At 47.3% G+C, this 6000-nt stretch overlaps 1 protein-coding gene across 3 annotated transcripts in view; it reads left to right on the top strand.

Annotated features, from left to right (window-relative positions):
- Positions 1-5443, top strand: part of FOXD2 (forkhead box D2) — a 31013-nt gene extending 25570 nt beyond the window's left edge. For 2 of the 3 annotated variants that reach the window (XM_061632927.1, XM_061632929.1), the window contains 2 exons: positions 883-1105; positions 5295-5443. The gene's annotated coding sequence lies outside the window, so the exon portion shown is untranslated. Of the gene's footprint in view, positions 1-882; positions 1106-2486; positions 3259-5294 lie in introns of those variants that run through there. The other variant, XM_061632928.1, reaches the window with a different exon arrangement.
- Positions 5444-6000: the final 557 nt, after the last annotated feature.

A 6000-nucleotide genomic window follows, 5' to 3' on the forward strand; every position in this document is an offset into this window, starting at 1 on the left:
ATGGGTGAAAGTGCTGATTCCCATCGGTTTTAATATAAGGAATGGACTGTTTATTAGAGTAAGTTTGATGTAATTATATGGAATACATGGAGTGGTTTAGGAGGAGTACCTTATATGCTGCAACTAGACTTTACCCTGGAGGAACTGTAGGAAAGGGTTCCTTCCTAGACCCTGAGATGCACATATGTACATGGCAGGCGTTGAAAGAGTAACTCAGAATAAAACAGGGGCACGAGGAACTCTCGGTCAACGCCAACCAAAGAAAAGGATCTTGTCACTGGGTGATTTGTGGTTATGACTTTCCTAATCCGGGCAAAGCTCCTATGAGTACCTTTGTGACTTCGCCTGTCTAGGGAGACCCATTGTTTCAACGAATTAAATTTTGTTGTGGTGCTAAATTAGTTCAGCAGAGAGTACAGGAGTCTGAAATGCGAGTGTGCCAGCCTGTGTGTGCGTTTACCTAAGAAAGCAGGCTTTTACCCTGCATCAGGAGCACTGAGACTTAAGACTTAGTAAAATAAGAAAAGCTACTTTATTTATAGAAATACATAGTGGATAGAAAGGCATACCTATTTTTAACTAAGTTGGAGGCATAACACTTGGAGAGAGCAGAGACAAAGGGATGTCTCCTCTCTCCCAGACAGTCAGAGAACAAAGGAGTGGAAAGGGCAGAAGGAGGAGGGGCAGGTAAGCTTCCCTAAAGACGTATCAGTCTAGCAAAGTTAGTCAGAGCATCACAGGTAAAGGTAATCAAGCCTATTCATCTGTAGGACCCTAACTCTATCTCCCTTCTGGAACATAGACAAAAGAACAAAACAGGAGTTGCTCTTGCCCCACTTCCAACAAATTTAATATCGTGTTTCATGGTTCTTTGGCCTCCAGGAACCTGGCCTTCTCTTCTGCTTTCCATCTCGACCTAAGCTAAGAGGGCTTGGCGGAGAGGAGAAGATGACCTTCCATAACCTTTGGCAGCCATGCGAGGTGCGCTTGGGAAGGAAAGGCCACTGAATTCCACGCGATTGCCTCTCTCTGCACGATTGCAGTTGCGACTCCGCGGGTATCGAGGGCCGATTTGCCGCGCAATCCTAGCCATGTCTACTCAGAAGTAAGTCCTGTTGAATTCAATAGAGTTTACTTCCAGGTAAGTGGGGTGAGGACTGCAATCTTAAATATCATTTAGGCATAGTATGGGAGGACTATATCTTCCAAAAGCTATATTTTTCTGCTTTGCTATAGTCACCTTCCAAGGGTCACTGTCCGTCTCCCCTCTGCTCATGTGGCGTTCTGTTCTTGGCCGCGATGGACCAAACCTTCCATGTGGCAAACGCTGGAGGACATGAACGAAAGGAAATGTGTTTTAGGGATTGGAGGCCTCTACCTTTCAAAGAGGGAGGCTTGTATCTAACGTAGCGCTAAGCCGGGGTCCCGTCAACTGTTGAGTAACCGTTTTCGCCTCGAAGAGAAGATAAAGGTGACTGACAGACAGCAACGTGCACCAATGCCCACATTCTTTGGCCAGATGCGGAGATGGGGCGCGGGCGGGGAAGGAGTGTTCGTTCGCAAAGAGGCGGAACTGCTAAAGCTTGACCGTCATCCTGATCCTGCACGGCTTTGTCGAGGAATGAGGGAAAAACCAGAGCAATTTGAATTCCAAGCTTTACATTGAACAAAATAACATAAAAATAAAAAAGCGGCGCATTTGAGGATCAGAAGGGTATTAGGGAGCTGGACACGGTTCAGCAAAGGACAACGAAAATGATCAAGGGGGTGGAGCGATTCCCCTATGTGGAAAGGTTACAGCATTTGGGGCTTTTTAGTTTGGAGAAAAGGCGAGTCAGAGGTGGCACGACAGAGGTGTATAAAATTGTGCGTGGCATGGAGAAAGCGGAGAGAGAAAGGGTTTTCTTCCCTCTCCCGTCACACTAGAACTCGGGGGCATCCAACCAGGGTGAATGCTGGAAAACTCGGGACAGACAAAAGAAAGGACGTCTTTACACAGGGCATAGTTAAACTATGGCATTGGCTCCCACAAAGGCAGGGATGGCCGCGAGAAATATAAAGAGGGCCAGGGGCTTGTCTGTGTCTAGAATCGCCCTCCACCTCCTCTCTAGCTCGACGAGCTGTGTGCGTGTGGAATTGTACAGAGAATTACAAGTAATCAGATCTGCAGGGGGTCAATAGTGCAAACTTTTTAAGACTAATGTTTATTTAGAAAAGTGAGTGGTGTCTGCGTTGCTTTGCCTGTGCCCCTGTGCCAGATTCTTAATGGCTTTTGCAGATCTGCCGGAGCAAACTCCTACATGCAGCTAAAGGACCACCGGAGCCGGGGGCGGGGAAAGCAGGAAGGCGCCCCCCCCCAGTTAGTACCCTTTTCAAAGAGGGATCTCCACGGAGGAGGAGGTGTGTGTGTCGGGGCAGGAGGAAACATGCTGTTCAAAACTCGCTCTAAAACAAAACGCGTGTGTGGCTGCTTTGCGTTTGTTTAGGAAGGAATACGGAGTAACCTGACGCCCGTGAAGGACCATCAGCCTTGCCTGGTAGGCAAGAAAAAAAGACCGGCGTTGAGGGGGGGGGAGGGGGCAGGACCTTCAGCGTCGGCTGCGTTTGAACCCCAGGTGATGCGATCCAAGGTTCGGTTTCACCTTCTGGAAGAGCAAGAAGGTGGCTCGGCCAAGCGAAGGACGAGAAAGGCGCAGCACACGCGAGACGGGACCGCGAGCGAGGCTTGGCTTCCTTTTCTCCCGCGCGTTGGCGTTCAGCACACACGGGCGCGCGCCTCGCCTCCCCGCCCCGCGCGAGAAGCGGCGCTTGACCTTCTTTCAGAGGGCGACCCATCCGTCTGCCATCATCCCTTCGAAGGCGCTGGAACCAAACGCATTGGCCTGATCCTCTCAAGGGCCCCTGCCAGACCCGATTTGTCGCAACCGAGCCTCATCCCCAAGCTTTCTGACGCGTCAAACATGGCGGGCGTTTTGTTCTCGGCCTCCCCGCAGCGTCCCGGAACCAAAGTCCCATCGATCTCGGTGTTTAAGCAGAGCAGAGCTGCAATCGCAACAAGAGTTCGATCCCGCCGTCCTCCAAGGTCGGCAGGCGGGGTTCTTGGCTGCCCCTCTCACCCCAGCCCATTCTCTTCTTCAGAAGGGGTAGGTGAGGCTAAGAGATGGTGAGGGGCCCGAAGTTATCCAGGGAGCTTCAGGGCTGAATGGAAATTGGAACCCAGGTGTAATCATTCTAAACACTACATCACGGTTCCCCAGTCTTTGTACTAGTAAAAATAACAGTACAGGACTTATGCTTTTTGAGTGTTCTGAGCAATTCCCCCATACATTATTTTGGTAATCCTCCCAACATCCCTGCCAGGTAGGTCGCTTAGTTGGGAGTACCATTGAAATAAGGGGATTTAATCCAAGTTTTCTTTTTAAGGAATTAGAGTATTCAACTAATTTTAATGGGATATACAGTGACCCCTGAGTAGTTAACTAAACCCCCAACCTCACCACAGAGGACCCGTTCCCGCCAAAGCCAGGCTTGAGGGGGTCTGCAATCCTAGGCATCCATATTAATTAGGGAATGCATCCCTTCGAACGGCGGGAGATTTACTGTGGAGAAGACATGCTAAGTGTTGCTCTGCAGGACTGCAATTTTATTCATACCTGATACCTCCAACTTCCGTTTCGTAATTTCCAGGGTGGCTTTCAATTTAATTGCCCTTTATGAACACTTTCTTAGGACAAACTCCCATTGAACTAATTTGGCATTCTACCTCAACATGGATAGGCTTCGGCTTCACATCCCAGCCAACTTTAGCTGGATAGGGGTTAATATCCACACCATACAATTAAAACACATGGCTTCCAGCAAAGAATTCTGCGAAGCGTCATTTACCCCTTACAGAGCTACAATTTCCAGCACCCCTACGAAACTACATTTCCCAGGATTACTGGGGCGAGCTCGAAATGCGATATAAATGAAGTGAAGGCAGAGGGACTTCAACAGGGCAAACTCAACTTCGACCCAAATATTCGGTTTAAGCGAGTCCCAATCTCATTTTTTGAATTCTGCATTAAAGAGGTAGTTAAAAGAGAAAAGGCACCATAATGAAGGTAGGTGAGGCATAAACCCTCTTTCTCAAGAAGTTTAGCTTAATTTTTTTCTCAAAACAAAAACAAAACCCACCACTACAATCTCATTTAGAAAACATTAAGTGAGGTGTGTGTCCCGATTTCTAATTTGTGTTCTTGAAGGGGGCTCCCACATCTGTGGTTCTAGCGTTTAATTTTGAGATCCAGTCCACAGAGTGATGTGAAATGCACAGCACGCTGTTGACTTAGTGCGCTTCCTCTCCTGTCCTGTTGCTATGCGCAGCTTTCGGAATTCGCTAACCTGTATGCGAAAGACTAGGCCGCTGGGCAGGAAGGTTTTGTTTGCTAAAACAAAAGAGAACACAAATAACCCCTTCTCCAAATGATTGGCTTTCCCGTCCCATCCCCCAATAAATAATTAAATCATTAAAAGAATCACAGGTACCATAGGATGTAATGGCCCTGTTGCGCTGTGTGTAATTTGTGTGGTTAATTTTGTTTACAGCAACACAACAGCAGCAGAGTAACAGCAGATGTTGAAATGAGAGTGTGCCAGCATGTGCGTGTGTTTACCTAAGAAAGCAGGCTTTTACCCTGCATCAGCATCACAGACTTGAGACTTAGTAAAATAAGAAAAGCTACTTTATTTATAGAAATACATAGTAAGTAGATAGAAAAGGCATACCTAGTTCTAACTAACTAGCTAAATTGGCAGCGTAATGCCCAGATGTGGGAGTCAGCCCCATGCCAGGATAGAAAGCAGAGACAAAGGGATGTCTCCTCTCTCCTGGACAGCCAGAGAAGAAAGGAGTGGAAAGGGCGGAAGGAGGAGGGGCAAGTAAGCTTCCCTAAAGACGTCACAGTCTAGCGACAGAAGGAAGTCACAGGTAAAGGTAAACAAGCCTATCCATCTGGAGGACCCTAGCTCTATCTTCCTTCTGGAGCACAAACAAAAGAACAAAACTGGAGTTGCTCTTGCCCCACTTCCAAGAGGCCCAACGCATTTTGAGTTTCCTCAGCTCTTTCCCAAAAGTACCACTAAACTACTAAAAGAAGCACACAAGCATTCTAAAGGAGTTAGTTGCTTTTGACCCTTGCCTTTAAGCCAGCTGGGTTATATTTTGCACAACAAAAGCTTTTTTAAAAAACAAAACGACAATAATTAGGCCATATTCTTCTACTAATAAATGTTTGTGTTCCATACACACACAGAGAGACACATTTCACTCAACCACATTCAAGATGCCGCTGAACAAACAGTATTCTGCAGAACTGAATATGCCTTCTGCATTTGAAAAATGGACTGCCTTCAAGTCGATCCCGAGTTATGGCGACCGGGTCTTCATGGCAAACGGTATTCAGAGGTGGTTTTACCGTTGCCTTCCTCTGAGGCTGAGAGGCAGAGACTGGCCCAAGGTTAGTGAGCTTCACTGCTGTGTGGGGATTCGAACCCTGGTCTCCCAGGTCGTAGTCCAACACCTTAACTACTACACCACACTGGCTCTTGTGCATTTAAACACGTATTAATAAGAACTATTCCTTCTGGGGCGAAGGGATACATACATTTAAATATATGCATTGTATTTCCTCTTTAACCCTTTCTTCTTCAGCTGCAATTCTGTACTCACTTTCCTGTGGGTAAATGCCATTGAATTTAGTGGGCCTTACTTCGGAGTAGACATGTATTGGATTGCACTTCTTAAAGCAAGACCATGGAATTGTAGAAAGTTTTCAAAAAGTGGCTTCTTCAGGCAAAACCGGCATCCCTTGCAAGCCGCTAAGGGAACTTTGCAACACTGTGTTTGGCGAGAGTAGTCTCTTTCTCGACCGCTGGCGAGGTTGCAAAGTTTTCGCCTCTTTCTGGTAGGAAAGTAGCCGGAGGACTGGCACAAATGTTTCCTCCTCCTTCCCCCCTCGC

This window comes from Rhineura floridana, chromosome 6 (genome assembly GCF_030035675.1).
Source record: "Rhineura floridana isolate rRhiFlo1 chromosome 6, rRhiFlo1.hap2, whole genome shotgun sequence".
Taxonomy (NCBI): Eukaryota; Metazoa; Chordata; class Lepidosauria; order Squamata; family Rhineuridae; genus Rhineura; species Rhineura floridana.